We start from the raw sequence: 20,060 nt of genomic DNA on the forward strand, positions 1-20,060 counted from the left end.
AAAGACCTTGAAATTAGGAACAAAAGTGATGTTGGGAAAAAATTCATTTGGCATTTGGAAATTAGTGAAAACTGGTTGTGAAAGTATGGGTACAAAACATGTCTAGGTCACCCTTTGAAAATTTTCACCAAAAGCAAGCCTCTTCAAGCCCCTCTGTTTCCATGATGCAAGCTTCAAATGGAAAGACCTCCAACATCAAAGTTGTATATCATTTCAAGATGATCAATTTAGACTCAAAGTTTGCATCATTTGGATTTTTCATGAAAAAGTTATGGGAATTTGAAGTTGGGCACTTTTTCAAATTCAATGACTTAGGTCCAAAGTCACCTAAAATGTTTTGTATTATCACATGTATTTCTTTTAGGATTATGAAATTTTGTCCAACATAAAATTTGAATTAGACATCTTAAGCTTCCCAATGAATTTGGTCTCACCTCAAAATAATAAAAATTAAGGAAGTTAGGTCCTTGGGAAGTTGACCTAAAATTAGGGTTTCAGCCAAAATGAGCTATAATGTTTTGAAATAAATGATGTCCTTCCAAGTTTCAAATGGATTTTTGATGAACATGAAAATTGTTCATATGATTCTTAAGAACAGTTTTTCTCTTGGGGTCATCTTCATTTGAGAAACAAATCACAAGTTGTATCTCAGTGATCTTCAGTTTAGTCAGATGACTTGACTAGTCAACTTCTCAAGGCCAAACTTCCAATCTTGATGAATAAATTATTGAGGGGCCTCACATAGGCTCATGTATGCATAAAATAATGAATGAAAGAACTTCCCTTGACTAAATTTGAGCATAGGTTGAGGTTGCTTCATGAGCAAGGCACAATCAAAGCACAGTTGAATTAGGGTTTCCTTGGGAAACAATCATCAAGCCCCTTGGGTTATCTTGATCAAATTGGAAAATTGAGATACTTGGGAGAAATATATGATGATTATGAACTTTGTGGACCATTGTCATGCTTTTTCTCATCTTCATCTAGCCATATCATTGAGCTTAGGAGCACGGGGGCACATGATCACTTGAGATTCAAAACAAAAAGAGTTAGTGACATATTTTTGTGCTTTTGGGTTAATGATCAAAATATGAAGAGCAATAATATACAATAAAAGCATACTTGGTGGTCTCAAACCACTCACACAAGTCTCAACCCTAAGGTTAAGAAGCTAAACATGCTATGATCCTTGAGGCAATGCACTTGTGCAATGACATGATGCCATGAGGGATCTTAGGGTCAAAATTAGGGTCTTACAGATGCCCCTATTTAAGGTCATTCTAGCCGGAGATATGGAGGTTAAAATCTTCGTCTCAACGAGGTAGAATGGGCTTAAATAATAACAAAGATACGAATTTTGGTCCCTAAGAGACCTCATGATGCAAATGTATGTATGCTAAAAATAAAATCTTCATGGTGAATGATTGCCACGAAGGAAAAGGAATCAGAAGAAACTAAAAAAATCCATAGGAGTAACACATTCACCAGGGAGATAGAGACTCTGTGGAAAAGTAAAAATGCGTGAGCAGTCCACGACTTGAAAACTTGATGGGAGACACGAAGGGATTCCACGAAAATGAATCGATGGAAAGACTCGAGCTGACGCAAAGATGCATGTATTGGGGAATAACCCGATACAGCAAAACTACCCACAACTGACACATAGGATAAAGATCTAAACTCAGACAGGGATTTCCAGAAAGGACTCAGCTGAGAAAGAAACAACGAGATATTATCAGTTACTGGGTAATAAACTCAGAGAAAGACATGTCATCAAAACACCGGTTACTGGGTGAGAGAACAACATGCTCAGGGAGAAAGAATATCTAAGACCGGTATAAGGGTGAGAGATATCAATCATCCAAAACATCTGAGGAGGACTCAAAAGGCACATCTCAACTCAGGAAAGTCTGACTCCACAGGGGACAAATAAGTCATCATATGGAGCAGAAGGAAGGAACACCAGGGATACCGGTTACTGGGCATATAATAGGTGACCAACCAGGAGTGAATTGGGAACATATCCAAGACACTCATCATCCGAAAGGACGGCTGAAAAAGCAAACTCGACTTACAGGATGGACATTCGATTCCACAAGGAAATACGAATCTTACTCAACTGGGGAAGAAAAAGACTTCGACTGAAGAGCGCATGAGATATATTATCTATTACCGTCATAACGTAGATAACATACTCGTATGGAAGATCATCCACAACCGGTTACTGGGTTAATAAAGGATAAATCGACCGAAAAGAAAGGACATTGGGATACCGGTTACTAGGTACAAAATGATGACCAATCAGAAGGAGAAACAATCATTACCAAACAAGGGTAAATGAAACATGACTCGTTAGGGATAAATTTCCTGGCGAAAGCAATTATCCAAGAGATATATCACCGGTTACTGGGTGGTATACTCAAAAACAAAGGAATATCAATATCGGTTATTGGGTAAAGATAACCATCAAATAAGGGATTACATCTATCGGTTACTAGGTAAAAAACCACAGAAATAGGACTTACAACTACCGGTTACTGGGTAGAAGGCCACGAGATCCACTAGGGAAAAGGATGAACAATTACTGGTTACTGAGCAATTGAACAACTAAACCACAGGAAATTGTAGAGGATAACAAGAAAGGAGTCAATCTAGGAACAAACTAGAAAGACATAATTAAACAAGACTCAGCCCAATGAGGATATAACTCAGGGGAGTAATTCCATCCCGATACGCAATTGGGGAGGAAACTGAAACAATAATCATCCACGAGGACTTAACTCGGTGGGGAAGAAAGAAGAAAGGATAGACACTTTCTGCCTATGGGGCTGACTCTATATGGAGAGATCAGACACGAGCATCTGCTTGGGGAAGAACATTTCACCAATAGCATGGGGTAACAATCAAAGATATATGGCAAAGAAATGTAATCATGAATATCTGAATGCTATGATTATGCATGTATATGCATGATTTGTGTATGATTAATGCTGACAGACAGACATATCTAACACAAACAGCTCCAAGAATCATGAATGGACATCCGGTGCGACATATCAGAAAGAAGGGCAAGGCCTACAGGAGAAATCAGCTCTGGTGAGGATGCATCAAATATGGGAAGACATCGATCACCGCTGAGGATAGGCAAGGTCACAACTGCCAACTGCCAGGGACTTCTCATCAATTCTCGAGAACAGGTGGCTTAAATATAAATAAGATTTGTCGTAGAAAAAACTCTACCAGGGAACTTATCAAGGAATGATGTGAAGTTCCGTGGGGAACAAACCCCAAACAGATACCCATCAATCAAAACAAAGTGGAGAAAGAACAAATTACTCCGCTGGGGAAGGAAACAACACATCTTCCTCATCATCTCTCAATACTTAGAAGAAATCTTCAGACATGGAGAGGATACAAATGATCAAACTCGGGTCAGGTAATCCTGCAGGGGATAAACTATAGGCAACCTTCAAAGGACACTTCCTTGGCCGAGGGAATTGGAAATGAATCTTTCGTCAACACGTAACATGCTGGAAAGAGAAACAGACCCTCCACCAACATCTTGCTCTATACCACTTCCTGCTGAGGAGACAACATGAAAGATGATGAAGAGGATATAAACATGCCAGAATGTGAACAAATGTCTTACCTTTTGGAAATCGTACTATCCTTGGGAAAGCACTGAGGACATTCCATTTATCCTTTTAGTCACGGTGAATGTTCATTTTGTTTGAAACAATTTATAAAACTTCATTTGTTTAAATTAAAACATGCAAACTTTTGTTAACATAAACAAGTAAGAGTGCCAAGAATTGGATAAAGGCTCAAATTTATTTAATGGGATGGTAGCCCGCAAATGGCGAGACTCCATGGATCTTTACAAATTTGAAATATGTGATATACATGAAAAAAGGGCTACATTGAACATAATGATCGTTTCTCCACCAACTCTGAGTTCACTGTATTTGACGCTTCGGTTGATGATGATTGAGCGAGAATCCCTAACAAATGACAGCTGCAGAGCAAGGTCTTGTCAAGATGCAGTTACTTGCCAAATCCCTAATTTTTGCCTAGATTGCCTCAGGGTGAGGTACTCAATCTAGCGGGATATATATATTCATTCATTTTTTCATGTCTCTAACTTTTTCCTGGACCGCCCTTTCGGGTTTTCAATCCACCGAGACACTCATTTTTGCCTAAGTCGCCCTTTTGGGTTGTCAACTTAGTGAGCTATTCTGTTTTTTATTTTAGGTGAAGTATTTCTTGACTGCATCTGAATTCACAAGACGAGTGAAATCCTCCCCATCCATAGTTGTAAGCAACAAAGCACCTTCTGAAAAGGCTCTCTTAACAACGTATGGACCTTCATAGGTCGGAGTCCACTTACCCCTGGAATCGGGCGCAAAAGACAAGACTTTCTTGAGCACGAGGTCACCTTCTCGGAACATACGAGGCTTGACCTTCTTATCAAAGGCTTTCTTCATCCTTTGTTGATATAACTGACCATGACACATGGCAGTCAATCTCTTCTCTTCAATCAAGTTCAATTGGTCATAACGACTCTGAACCCATTCAACCTCAGTCAACTTGGCTTCCATCAAGACTCTCATTGATGGGATCTCGACCTCTACGGGGAGCACAACCTCCATTCCATATACAAGGGAGAAAGGGGTTGCCCCTGTTGAAGTGCGGACAGATGTACGATAGCCATGCAAAGCAAATGGCAGCATCTCATGCCAAGCCTTATACGTAACAACCATCTTCTGGATAATCTTCTTGATGTTCATGTTAGCAGCTTCAACGGCCCCATTCATCTTGGGTCTATAGGGAGAAGAATTATGATGTGCAATCTTGAACTCCCTACGCAGCTTTTTCATCATCTTGTTGTTCAAGTTAGATCCATTATCAGTAATGATTTTGTTTGGCACACCATATCAGCATATGAGTTGATTCTTGATAAACTTCACAACCACCTGCCTGGTCACATTTGCATACGACGCCGCTTTAACCCATTTGGTGAAGTAATCAATAGCTACGAGAATAAAACGGTGATCGTTCGACGCCTTAGGTTCAACCATACCAATCATGTCAATTCCCCACATGGAGAAAGTCCATGGTGAGGAAATAACATTCAGAAGTGTCGGGGGAATATGAATCTTATTCGCATAAATCTAACACTTGTGGCATTTCTTCATATATTTGCAGCAGTCATACTCCTTAGTCAGCCAATAGTAGCCTGCTCTCAACATCTTCTTTGCCATAGCATGTCCATTAGAATGAGTACCAAACTAACCCTTATGGACTTCAATCATTAACAGGTCTGATTCGTGTCTATCCTTGCATCTGAGCAACACCATGTCAAAATTCCTCTTGTAAAGCACATCACCATTAAGGTAGAAACTGCCAGATAATCTCCTCAAAGTTTTCTTATCTTTAACAGATGCCCCAGGCGGGTAAGTCTGGCTTTGGAGAAAACACTTGATATCATAATACCATGGCTTATCATCTTTTACTTCTTCAACTACAAATACGTGAGCTGGTTTATCCAAGCTCATCACAGTAATGTTGGGAACTTCATTCCAATACTTCACTACAATCATTGAAGCAAGCGTAGCAAGAGCATCTGCCATCCGATTCTCATCTCGAGGAATATGATGGAAGTCAACCTTAGTAACGAAAGTTGAAATCCTCCTTGCATAATCTCTATATGGGATGAGACCAGGCTGATTCGTTTCCCATTCACCTTTAATCTGATTAACAACAAAGGCCGAATCACCATAAACATCAAGATGTTTGATCCTAATATTAATACATTCTTCCAAACCCATAATACAAGCCTTATACTCCGCCATATTATTCGTGCATTTGAAAGTTAGCCTTGTTTTAAAAGGAAAATGTGTGCCTTCAGGAGTAATAATCACTGCCCCAATACCATTTCCATCTTGATTGACAACGCCATCGAACACCATACCCTTTGGGAACCAGGCTCTAACCCTTCATCGAGCGTAGGCTCATCACAATCTTTCATTTTCAAATACAAAATCTCCTCATCAAGGAAGTCGTACTGCACAGACTGATAATCTTCAATTGGTTGATGCACCAGATGGTCAGCCAGGATACTACCTTTAATAGCTTTTTGAGCTCGATACTCAATATCATACTCAAACAACAACATCTGCCAACGGGAAATTCTCCCAGTTAAAGCAGGCTTCTTAAAGATATACTTGATTGGATCCATTTTGGATATCAACCAAGTCGTATGATTCAACATATACTGGCGTAAATGCTTAGCAGCCCAAGCCAAAGCACAACATGTCTTCTCAAGCATTGAGTACCGAGACTCACAATCAGTAAACTTCTTACTCAAGTAGTATATTGCATATTCTTTCTTTCCTGATTCATCTTGCTGACCAAGGACACAACCCATGGAATCATCAAGCACGGTCAAGTACATAATCAACGGTCTCCCTTCAAGAGGCGGAGACAGAATCGGAGACTCGGACAAATACTCCTTGATACTACCAAAGTCCCTTTGGCAATCCTTGGTCCAATCATGACGCTGATCTTTCCGAAGGAGCTTGAATATAGGCGCACATGTGGCAGTCATGTGGGATATAAATCTCGAAATGTCATTCAAGCGGCCATGAAAACCTCGGACTTGCTTCTCAGTTTTGGTCACAAGCATCTCTTGTATTGCTTTGACCTTGGCAGGATCAACTTCAACACCTCTTTCGCTGATAATAAAGCCCAATAACTTGCCGGAACGGACTCCAAATGTACACTTGTTCGGATTCAAGCGGAGCTTATACTTCCTCAAACGTTGGAAAAGCTTCAACAAGTGTTTTACATGTTCAACTATCATTTTCGACTTTACAATCATATCATCCACATATACCTCAATCTCTTTGAGCATCATATCATGAAACAAGGTAGTCATAGCGCGCTGATACGTGGCTCTGGCGTTCTTTAAACCGAAGGGCATCACTCGATAACATAATGTTCCCCAAGGTGTGATGAATCTTGTCTTCTCCATATCCTCGGGTGCCATTTTAATCTGATTATAACCGGAAAATCCTTCCATAAATGAAAAGACATTGAATTTATTTGTATTTCCTACCAACATATCAATGTGTGGTAGAGGAAAGTCATCTTTTGGACTAGCTTTATTCAAGTCACGATAATCCACACACATTCGTACTTTTCCATCTTTCTTAGGCACGGGCACAATATTGGCCACCCATTGAGGATATGTAGAAGTCACCAGAAACCCAACATCAATTTGCTTTTGAACTTCTTTAATCTTCACTTCCATATCAGGATGAGTGCTTCTGAGCTTTTGCTTCACAGGCACACACTCAGGCTCCAACGACAAGAAATGTTGCACGATATCAGTATCTAGACCAGGCATATGTTCATACGACCAGGCAAAGACGTCGACATATTCTCGTAGAAACTCAATCAACCCCTTCTTAACAGACTCTTCAAGGAGTGCTGCAATCTTCACTTCACGAATACAGTCTTCAGACCCCAAGTTGACTGTTTCCAGATTCTCAAGCAGACGGGTAATCTCATCAGCAATCTCTTCAATATCATCTTCTTCTACCTCAAATACAGGGAACTCAAAGTTGGGAGTTGGTGTTGGATCATTATGTTCAATGGGTTTGATTAACCTGCACAATGATTTTGAGTATAAAAGAGATTTCAGAATTCAAACAAGGCAAATCATTATGCAGATGATAAATTGTTTTTATTTTCTTTTTTAGGGTTTTATGGTGATCAACAATTTCATGCAAAAAAGAAAAAAGAAAAAAATAATTTGGAAAAACAAACATTTAACATGTGATTATTGAATGAATATCATTGTATTAACCAAATTATGTCAACAATATCTTCACTTCTCCCTTTGGCATGGGAGAAGGGTTTTCAAACAAAATGAACACATTACGTTAACTTATGGATAATTGTTGGAACATCAACATCGACCCAATTATTGCAGATTCCTCCGGGTATAACAAAGTTGCCATGGTCTTCCTCTTCATCATCTTCGACAACGACAGCGGCTTCCTGATCTTCAACGGTGTGGATGAAACCTCCACTTTGGAACAACCCAAGATCATTAGAGACACTAGAAGAGTACCCTATGCCAGCTCGAGACTTGTTGTCTTCCAAATTAATCATTTTCTCCAAACTAGTAGTTGCACCATGCTCAATGGCCAACTTCACATCATTATAGGAGACAAATGAAGAAAGTCCTTTCCTTGAAGGCTCAGTAATAGATAAGGCTTGGAACGGAGTCCCAACCTCATCCTCAGCATCAATATAGGAGAAGGAAGCTAAATGGCTGACCAAGAGAACCTTCTCTCCCCCTATCACCACCAACTTCTTGTTCTTCAAGAACATCAACTTTTGGTGTAGGGTGGATGTCACGGCGCCTGCCTTCACAGTTTTACACGATCCATCAAAAGATTTCACTACCACTCCACTCTGCCTCATGGGAGGCCCCTGATATGAAAGTTTAGCAAGAGTGGACTTTGGCAATACATTAAGGGATGACCCTGTGTCCACCAACACATTGGAAAAGGCATCGTCTTTATAATTCATAGATATATGCAAGGCCATTTGTGGTCTTTTTCCTCCTCAAAAAGATCAGCATCACAGAAGCTCAAATTGTTGCAAGCGGTTATATTTGCAACAATGCTATCAAACTGCTCTATGGTGACATCGTGATCCACGTATGCCCGTCCGACACCCTCTGCAAAGCTTCGCGGTGTGGCTCGGAATTCATCAACAAAGATAAGACATATATCTTTGATGGAGTTTGTAGCAATTGATCAACAATATTATATTCACTCCTTTTGATGAGCCTCAGCATCTCATCACCATCCTCTTTCAAAATGCCAGACTGGCCAACCAGGATAGGAGTATTATTATTCTTAACATAAACAGGGTCAACACCCTTAACAACAGGAACATAAATATTTGGAGAAGAAGTCCCCACGGGACCAGCAGGATTAACAGAAGTTCTTTTCATGACATCTTCATGGGATTTCGGCTGAGCCGAGAAAAAACGACCACTATGGGTCACACCACTGACATCTGAAATGCTCACCACAGAAGTTGAGGGCAACGAAACCTCCTTTCTATCCTCTAGCATGACTGTGTTATAACGGTAGGGAACAACTTTGTTTGATACATACGGAACAGGGCCCACTGGCTTTATCACAAGAGCTGGTGATACTTTCTTCTTGCTGCCATCATACTTGATGACAACAGGCTCAAGCATTGTAAACACAGGGGTGATAACATCGACTTCGTCCTCATTACAATTCCGAAGTATCTCAATCATCCCTTGATCTATCATCTCTTAGATGTCCCTTCTTACCTGACGGCATCCTCTCTCATTAATAGTGCACACCTGGCACCTATCATGGTTATGCTCGTAGTGGATGTGTTCACACAACAACTTATGCATCTCAACCAAGGACTGCCTTATGTCATTCATATATAGGACTTTGTACTTGCCAGGGCATCCCTGGACCATGTTAACAACTGCTTTCCCATGCTCGGGCAATGGGTTCTTCTTTACATTTTGACCCACGTCCTCGGAAAATAATATCCCACTTCTCACAAGGTCTTGCACCTTGGTCTTCAATGGATAACAATTCTCCACATCATGTCCGGGAGAACCGGAATGATATACACAATGAAGTTCGGGATTATACCACCACTGAGGATTGGTTGGTACAGCGGGAGGATCTCGTGGAGTTATCAACTTCCTATCAATCAAGGAAGGATAAAGTTCAGCATATATCATCGGAATAAGGTCAAAAGTTACCCTCTTCCTCTCGTAGTTGCTGGTGCAGGTGTTATTATTGTTGCGAGGCTGGTAGGCCTGTTGTTGTTAACGATGTTGTTGGTTTTGTTGTTGATGAACTTCTCGAAAAGCAGGTGCTATATGAGCCACCTGATGTTGGTTATTAGTCGGACAAACTTCCTGTAAGAACAAAATTAGTTCTACAATATAATTCCAGGATTTTGATGATAACAAAGGATGAAACCAAAAATGGAACCCTAACGAAAATTCCCTAAGTGTGCAAGACTCTGAACAACGACAAAGGAATCTGATCATTTTATCATATACAAATGTTGATTAGATACAAAGTACTAGAAGATCAGAAGCATCTGAAGAAGAAGTGCGCTCTAGAAGTTCTGATTCTGAGCAAAACAAGACAGTAGAAAGAACCAGAAGCTCTAAACATCCACTGGACTTAGTTCTGATGATCTAGAAGACCATGACTATTAGAAGCTCTGATGTAACCTCAACGCAATCTCCTTCTGACACAGAAACTCCGAGATAATAAAGACTCTGATGAAGATTCTCCAAATCCAGAAAGAGTAACGGAAAGAATCTATTCAAATGGAAAGAAAGTATTTTTAGAAAGAAGTTATTCAGGGAGACAAATTGGTTATGGCAAGAAACACAGAAGTAATGACATTGAATGCCCATCAAAGGCCAATATTCTGTCATCACTCCAACGGTCCTTTCACCACTATATAAAGGACAACCTACTTCGGTGAGAGACACAACAACACACAGAAAATTCTTTACATTCTCTCTTAAAGCTTTTCACGAGTTGCTGCTCATATGTGAAAACACTTGCTTGATTATTTTGTTGTAATATTCGCTTACTCTTAGAAGCACTCTCTATTACATATTTACTTTGCTAAATTGCTTTTGTTTCTCAAGTGACTCTGCGTAGTTTGTATACTTGGGAGGACTACGAGATCACTCTCTTAGACGTTTGGTTGTATTAATCTTTCAAGATTAGTGGATTAAGTCCTTTTTGAAGGCGCAATCACCTTGGCTGGGTGGACTGGAGTAGCTTTGTGTTATAAGCGTACCATAAAATTCTGTGTGTTCTTACTTTTGAAAAAGCTTTTATTTTCTAAAACAATTCAAACCCCCCTTTCTTGTTTTTCTCACCTTCAATTGGTATCAGAGCTCCGGCTCTGTTATTGATTTTCTAATCAAACACTTAATAGTGTAGAGAGATCCAGAACGAGAAAAACTATGGCCAACACCAATGAAAGAGATAGCTACAACGCTAAGCCTCCAGTCTTTAATGGAGAGAAATTCGATTATTGGAAAGATAGAATTGAAAGTTTCTTTCTGGGCTATGATGCTGATCTCTGGGACATTGTCACAGTTGGATACAAACCTCCTGTAATAGATGCTGAAGTTGCTGGAGTTGCCGTTCCCAGAAGTAAGATGACAGATGATCAGAAGCCTGAATTCAAAAATCATCACAAAGCCAGAACGATACTTCTCAACGCCATATCCTACAATGAGTATGAAAAAATCACCAACAGGGAAACAGCAAAAGATATACTTGACTCCCTAAGGATGACTCATGAAGGAAACTCTCAGGTCAAAGAAACAAAGGCTTTGGCTCTAATCCAGAAATATGAAGCCTTCAAAATGGAGGATGATGAAGCTGTAGAGGTAATGTTTTCTAGATTCCAAACTCTTATTACAGGTTTCAAAGTGCTAGACAAAGGATACACAACTGCATACCATGTCAAAAAGATAGTCAGAAGCTTGCCAAAGAAGTGGAGACCCATGGTCACAGCCTTAAAGCTATCAAAGGATCTGAACAACATCAGCCTTAAAGAGCTTGTCAGTTCACTCAAAAGTCATGAGATAGAACTGGAGGAAGATGAGCCTCAGAAGAAGATCAAGTCTGTAGCATTAAAGTCCAGATCTGAAAGGCGCAAGTCTGACAGAAACAAAGCCTTCCAAGCCGAAACAGAAGACGCTGATGACTCTTAACAGGAAGATTCTGACGATGAAGAAGAATTATCCCTTCTGACAAGAAGAGTAAAACAACTCTGGAGAGAGAGGAATAATAACTTTAGGAGACCAAGACCCAGAGGGGACCGATCAGAATCAACCTCAAAAGGTAAATCTAACAAAGATGTTACGTGTTATGAATGTAAAGAAAGAGGTCACTACAGAAACGAATGTCCCAAGTTAAAGAAAGACAGTTCCAGAAAAGAGAACTTCAAGAAAAATTCCCTCAGAACCAAAAAGGGACTGATGGCTACCTGGGATGACAGCGAATCTGACTCATCAGAATCAGACTCTGATGAACAGGCTAATGTGGCACTCATGGCTACCACATCCAAGAACACTTCAAATAAAGAATCTGAATCAGAAGAGGTATTTTCTGAACTCTCTCGATCTGACCTAGAATCATGTCTGTCTGAAACTCTCAGCTCATATCAGAAACTCAAACAAAAATTTAAAGCTATAAAAGGCATTCTTGAAGAAACATTAGAAGAATGTGGCAAACTTGAGATAACAATTTTAGAACTAAAAGATGAAAACAGAACTTTGACATTAGAAAGAGATGCAACAAAGAAAAATTGCTCAAAACTTGAAGAAGCGTTATCTCAAGCTCCACAAACTTCAAACACAATAATTTATAAATATGAAAAATCTTTTCAAAAGTTTCTGAAAAATGGGATAGGGAGGAGCATAATGGCATGCATGATTTATGGAGTCAGTCATAACAATAGAAGAGGAATTGGGTATGATCCTAGTGAAGATATAACTTCTACTAATGACCAACCTAAATCTCATTTTTCATATCACTATACACATACACAAGAGCAACAATTTAATAATGCTATAAAATCCAAAGTGTTAAGAAACTCTGGAAAAACTAATCGCAAAGGAGCCAAAAGACTCTGGGTATCAAAGGATAAGATTGTTTATGTTGCAGATATCTTATGCAACAGAGTTAAAACACCAGTCATGGTACCTGGACTCTGGATGCTCGCGACACATGACGGGAAGAAAGTCTATGTTCCAAAGCCTGAAACTTAAAGATGCTGGATTCGTAGGCTTCGGAGGAGATCATAAAGGAAGGATCAGAGGCTCCGGAAGTATTGGTAATGGTACTCTTCCCTCTATATCTGATGTGTTATATGTAGAAGGATTAATGCATAATCTGTTATCAATAAGTCAATTAAGTGATAAAGGATATGATGTAATCTTTAATCAAAAAACATGTAAATCCATAAATCAAAATAATGGTTTTGTCCTATTCACTGGCAAGAGGAAAAACAATATTTATAAAATAAATCTTTCTGATTTAAAAGAACAAAATGTGAAATGTCTGATGTCTGTTCACGAAGAGCAATGGGTATGGCATAGACGCTTGAGCCACATTAGCATGAGAAAATTATCTCAGCTAAATAAACTCGAGTTAGTCAGAGGTTTACCTAAGCTGAAGTTTTCTTTAGATGCTTTGTGTGAAGCATGTCAGAAAGGAAAATTTTCAAAAACATCTTTCAAAAAGAAAAATATTGTTTCTACCTCTAAGCCTCTGGAACTTCTTCACATTGATTTATTTGGTCCTGTGAAAACAACATCAGTCAATGGAAAGAAGTATGGACTAGTCATTGTTGATGATTTCAGTCGCTGGACATGGGTAAAATTCTTAAAGCACAAGAGTGAGTCTCACTCTGTATTCACTAGCTTCTGTTCCAAAGTGCAAAACGAATTTGACTCTAAAATCATCAGATTCAGAAGTGATCATGGTGGGGAATTTGAAAACAAATTTTTTGAGGAATTATTTGACTCTAATGGAATATCCCATTATTTCTCCTGCCCTAGATCTCCACAACAAAATGGAGTTGTAGAGAGGAAGAATAGGACACTCCAAGAGATGGCCAGAACCATGATCAATGAAACAAATGTGGCTAAGCACTTTTGGGCCGAAGCTGTAAATACAGCGTGTTACATTCAGAATAGAATCTCCATAAGACTTATTCTGGAGAAGACTCCCTATGAACTGTGTAAAGGAAGAAAACCAAACATTTCTTATTTTCACCCTTTTGGATGTTCCTGTTTTATTTTAAATACTAAAGAACATCTGAACAAGTTTGATTCCAAAGCACAAAAAGGCATTATGTTAGGATACTCAGAACGCTCTAAAGGCTACAGAGTATACAATATAGAAACCAAAATTGTGGAAGAATCAATTCATGTCAGATTTGATGATAAGCTTGACCCTGAAAAGTCAAAGCTAGTTGAGAAACTTGCAGATCTGGAGATCACTCTTGCAGGTTCTGACGAGAAGATTAAAGCTCCAGAAGCAACTGCATTCAAACTTCAGAAGGAACTAAATCCCCACCAATCCCAAAGAAAGCTAAAAGTGGCCTCAACATATCTGAAGAGTTTATTCTGGGAAATAAGGACGAACCTATCCGAACTAGGTCTACCTTCAAGACTCCTGAAGAAACTCCTCTGGGACTAGTATCTCTGATCGAGCCTACTTCCTGTGATGAGGCACTTCAAGATAGCGATTGGGTTCTAGCCATGAAAGAAGAGCTAGATCAATTCACAAAGAACGACGTTTGGGATCTTGTTCCTAAGCCTAGAGGCACTCACATTATCGGAACCAGATGGGTGTTCAGAAACAAGCTGAATGAGAAAGGAGAAGTTGTCAGAAACAAAGCTCGACTGGTGGCTCAAGGTTACAGTCAACAAGAAGGCATTGACTACAATGAAACCTTTGCCCCAGTCACCAGGTTAGAATCTATTCGCTTACTTGTATCATTCGCTATAAATCATTTTATCCAATTGTATCAAATGGATGTCAATAGCGCATTCCTTAATAGTTATATATCAGAAGAAGTGTATGTCAACCAACCTCTAGGTTTTGAAAATTCAAATCATCCAGAACATGTTTTTAAACTTAAGAAATCTTTATATGGACTTAAACAAGCTCCCAGAGCTTGGTATGAAAGATTAAGTAATTTTCTTCTGGAACATGATTTTATAAGAGGGAAAGTTGACTCCACACTCTTCTGTAAAAACATTAATAATGATCTCATGATATGCCAAATATACATTGATGATATCATTTTTGGTTCAACTAACGCCTTTGTATGTCATGAATTCTCTGAGCTAATGCAGGCAGAATTTGAAATGAGCTTAATGCAAGAACTAAAGTTCTTTCTAGGAATTCAAATCAATCAAATTTCAGATGTCACGTACGTTCATCAAAGTAAATACATAAAAGACATTCTAAAGAAATTTGAAATGGCTAAATGCAAACCTGCAAAGACACCCATGCATCCAACCTGCATTCTTGAAAAAGAAGAAGTCAGTCAAAAGGTTTGTCAGAAGCTCTATCGTGGTATGATAGGCTCCCTTCTCTATCTGACTGCTACTCGTCCTGATATTCTATTTAGTGTTTTTCTTTGTGCCAGATTCCAATCAGACCCTAGAGAATCTCATTTAACTGCAGTTAAGAGAATTCTCAGACATCTGAAAGGAACTCCTAACCTAGGCCTGATGTATGAGAAAACATTAGAGTATAGACTATCTGGTTTTTGTGATGCAGATTACGCAGGAGACAGAATGGAACGAAAAAGTACACCTGGAAATTGTCAGCTCTTGGGAAAGAATCTGATATCCTGGGCCAGCAAAAGACAATCAACCATAGCCTTGTCTACTGTAGAAGCGGAATACATCTCAGCATCTCTATGCACTACTCAGATGCTCTGAATGAAGAATCAATTAGAGGATCTACAAATCTTTGAGAGTAACATCCATATCTTCTGTGATAATACTGCTGCCATTTGTTTAAGCAAGAATCCTATTTTACACTCCAGAGCTAAGCACATAGAAATAAAACATCATTTTATCAGAGACTATGTTCAGAAAGGGGTAGTAACATTGAAATTCATTGATACAGATCATCAATGGGCTGCCATCTTTACTAAACCCTTAGCTGAAGATAGATTCCTCTTCATCCTAAAGAATCTGAACATTCAAAATTGCCCTGAATAAAATGTGCCTCTGAGTTTGTAAAATAAGATTATGATGTAAACACAATGGATTCTGCCTCTGACTCTGATACTCCTACCAAGTTAGAAGTTACCTGAGTTAGAAATCTCCAGGAACCAATCCCTTGGTATTCCTGAAGATCAGATAAAGCAAACACGTGGAGTACCTTGCATCTGACCTTGGAACTTCTGGACAGCTGTCTACCAATAATCAAGGAAACGTCTCTTGAGATCTCCTCGAGCAGTGTATCGACTGTTGGGATTAGACATCATTAATGAGTTGTAATCATTTTCCCCCTAAACGTGTTGACTTGGTTTTTGTGCTAAACTCTGGTTTGTGTGTCGTTTTGCATGCGCCCTAATTTGGGTATTTAAACACCTCAATTCACACATTGCACACTTTTCACTCTCACGCACTCTAAACCTCTGCAAGCTTAGCTCATTCAAGGCATTCCTGCAGCATTCTTCAAACTTCATCTCAGCTATCAACAACATTCATGGATGCTCAACAACAATCTGTCTACAACTTCTCTCAAGAAATGGATTCAAACGAACAAGCTCCAAGTTCAAGCAACCCAAACCCAGCGGTTACCGGTGTAGTCACAACTCCAATATACAAAGAGCCTTACATCCTTGATTGTGAGCCTCACATCAATCTTGCAACACCATTTGAGAAACTGGAAGTGCTATGTGAATCCTTTGTGGATTTTGACAACATGCGAAGAAATGGCATTGACCTCACTGAAGAACTCAGAAATCAAGGTTGGGGAGCTTACTTCAAGCGTTTGTATGGTCCAGTCTACACAAATTTAGTGAAGGAATTCTGGAGATTCGTTGATGCTGATGATCACTACATCGTCTCCTATGTTCTGGGAGTAAAAATGGTGATAACTGAGAAGTCCATTGCTGCTCTTCTGGGCATGGAGAAAGATGGAGGCAGAAGGATGTACAACATTAATCCTAGGGCAAAATATTTGTCCCATGAGATTAATCCAACTATCTTCAAACAGAATGCTGAAAGCAACCAATCAAAGAACAAGGAACTACATCAGAACCTCCGGGTCTGGCTGAAGATCATCTTGGGCACCATCCATCATCGTCCAGCTTCAAACTCTTCAGACTATATCAACACATACCAGAAGTGCATTTTGTACTACATCCAAAAGGGTTTGAAGCTCTGCCTTCCAGCACTTCTCTTCAAGTACCTCAGAGATTCTGTACGAGATACAAGAAATAACATGAAGCCCAGAAACTACATTCCTCTAGGAAGGCTAATCTTTGACGTTCTGATCGAAAGTCGTCTCGTGGACCATCTGATAACATTCAGACTCATGGAAGACGTGATGATTGACACTGGAAGAGCTCTCAACGCCAAAAATCTGAAGAGCATGGGGATTCTGGATCAGGTGAAGTTCAAACCCACTATGGACACCTCCTGGGAAGCTCTCAAAGATCAGAGGAAGATCCCACATGGACTTTATCTGTTCTCAAAGACCGACCCTCCAGAGGTAATCCTATATTACTTAGATGATATGAGGAAACAGGGAGTGGATATCTCAGACTTCAACATAAGCCAGCTGCCAACTGAGCCTCCGAACTTCATGAAGCGTCCACGAGGACCATCTGAGAAAGAGAAGCAAGCTAAGAAGGTAAGACTGGGAGAATCCTCCAGATCAAGACCTCTAGCACCTCTTCCTGGACCTTCTGGTAAGTCCGTCTCACTCGCTCCCTCTGTACAAACACATAATATTGCTTCTTCTTTACCTCAACCCACTCATATCTTTACAAATTCAGAAACCCCTCTTTCAACCACCAGAACATCTCACCAACCATCCCAGAAATTTAACCTTGCCACACCACCTTACCTCTTTCTGACGCAGAAATGCTGAATGAAACCACCTCACCATCTTCATCTTCTTCTCCAGAATCACCCCCCAACTACAATATTTCATCAGACACAGAACACTCTGACCCCTCATCTCCCACTCTGGCCCAACTTCAAGCTCAGACTCTGGCCTCACAACAGCCAACACAAACCACACCTGAACCAGAAGCCACTTCACCACCCACTGAACAACCAAACCCAACACCATCTGACCCTTAACCTTCTGAACCAAATAACTCTGACACACACCCACCAAATACATTCGCTGAACCACAAACTCCCACTCTCAACCTAAGCCCTCCCATTTCTCCACCTCCGCCCTCTGAACTAGAAAACACCTTGCCAACCCTAGAGGAAGCAATAGTGTTGTTTGCAGGAGCTTCAGTTGACAAGGTCAAGTCTCTGACCATCAACTCTAGCATTAGTGATGATCCTTCAGCTGTTAGGACACACTGGAACAGAGTTATTGGCTGGATGAACGTTGAAGCCTTCAAGCTGAAGAGCCTCTCTGAGCAAGTCTGAAACGACTTCATCAGAGACGCTGAGCTAAGATTCCAGGAGGGTCTAGCCAGAGAAGTTGAGGAGAGAGCCCACAAGGAAGCAGAAGGGAAAGCCAGATAAGAGGAAATGCAACAGATTCAGGAAGCTGAAGCCAAAGCCCAACTTCAATCTTAATTAAGAGATGAAACATTTAGAGATAAGAATATTTAGATCAGATAGACGTGAGCTCCCCCTGAGATAAGTCTGGAAGTTCAAAAGTTCTTACCGGAGCTTCCAAGAGATGATGTTTCTAGATACTCTTCTGCAAATTTCTAAGTCAAGAAGGATTAGAATCAATTTATTAAACAATGTTTGCAGAGTAGTAAAAGGATTTAGATATCTTTTCATCAGAGTTGTTTTAAGTTCTCCCCCTTTTTGTCAGAATCAAAAAGACTTAGATAAATGAAGGAAAGACAAATATATAGACAAAATTCTCTAAGTGTGCAGGACTCTGAACAGCAACAAAGGAATCTGATCGTTTTATCATATATAAACGTTGATCAAATACAAAGTACTAGAAGATCAGAAACATCTGAAGAAGAAGTACACTCTAGAAGTTCTGATTCTGAGCAAAACAAGACAGTAGAAAGAACCAAAAGCTCTAAACATCCACTGGACTTAGTTCTGATGATCTAGAAGACCAGTACTATTAGAAGCTCTAATGTAACCTTAAAGCAATCTCCTTCTGACACAGAAACCCCGAGATAACAAAGACTCTGATGAAGATTCTCAGAATCCAGAAAGAGTAACAGAAAGAATCTATTCAAATGGAAAGAAAGTAATTTTAGAAAGAAGTTATTCAGGGAGACAAATTAGTTATGGCAAGAAACACAGAAGTAATGACATTGAATGCTCATCAAAGGCCAATATTCTGTCATCACTCCAACGGTCCTTTCACCACTATATAAAGGACAACCTACTTCAGTGAGAGACACAACAAAGCAAAGAAAATTCTTTACATTCTCTCTTAAAGCTTTTCACGAGCTACTTCTCATACGTCAAAACACTTGCTTGATTATTCTACTGTAATATTCGCTTACTCTTATAAGCACTCTCTGTTACATATTTACTTTGCTAAATTGCTTTTGTTCCTCAAGTGACTCTACGTAGTTTGTATACTTGGGAGGACTAAGAGATCACTCTCTTAGACGTTTGGTTGTATTAATCTTTCAAAATTAGTGGATTAAGTCCTTTTTGAAGGCAAAGTCACCTTGGTCGGGTGGACTGGAGTAACTTTGTCTTATAAGCTTTTAAAAAAGCTTTTATTTTCTAAAACAATTCAAACAGTATAAAGTTATGTGTGTTCTTACTTTTGAAAAAGCTTTTATTTTCTAAAACAATTCAAACCCCATTTTCTTGTTTTTCTCACCTTCAGTTGGTATGAGAGCTCCGGCTCTGTTATTGATTTTCTAATTAAACACTTAACAGTGTAGAGAGATCCAGAACGAGAAAAACTATGGCCAACACCAATGAAAAAGATAGCTACAACGCTAAGCCTCCAGTCTTTAATGGAGAGAAATTCGATTACCTGAAAGATAGAATTGAAAGTTTCTTTCTGGGCTATGATGCTGATCTTTGGGACATTGTCACAGTTGGATACAAACCTCCTGTAGCAGATGCTGGAGTTGCTGGAGTTGTCGTTCCCAGAAGTAAGATGACAGATGATCAGAAGCGCGAATCCAAAAATCATCACAAAGCCAGAACGATACTTCTCAACGCCATATCCTACAATGAGCATAAAAAATCACCAACAGGGCATGTGTTTCCCTTGTAT

This window comes from Lathyrus oleraceus, chromosome 2 (genome assembly GCF_024323335.1).
Source record: "Lathyrus oleraceus cultivar Zhongwan6 chromosome 2, CAAS_Psat_ZW6_1.0, whole genome shotgun sequence".
NCBI classification, from domain to species: Eukaryota; Viridiplantae; Streptophyta; class Magnoliopsida; order Fabales; family Fabaceae; genus Lathyrus; species Lathyrus oleraceus.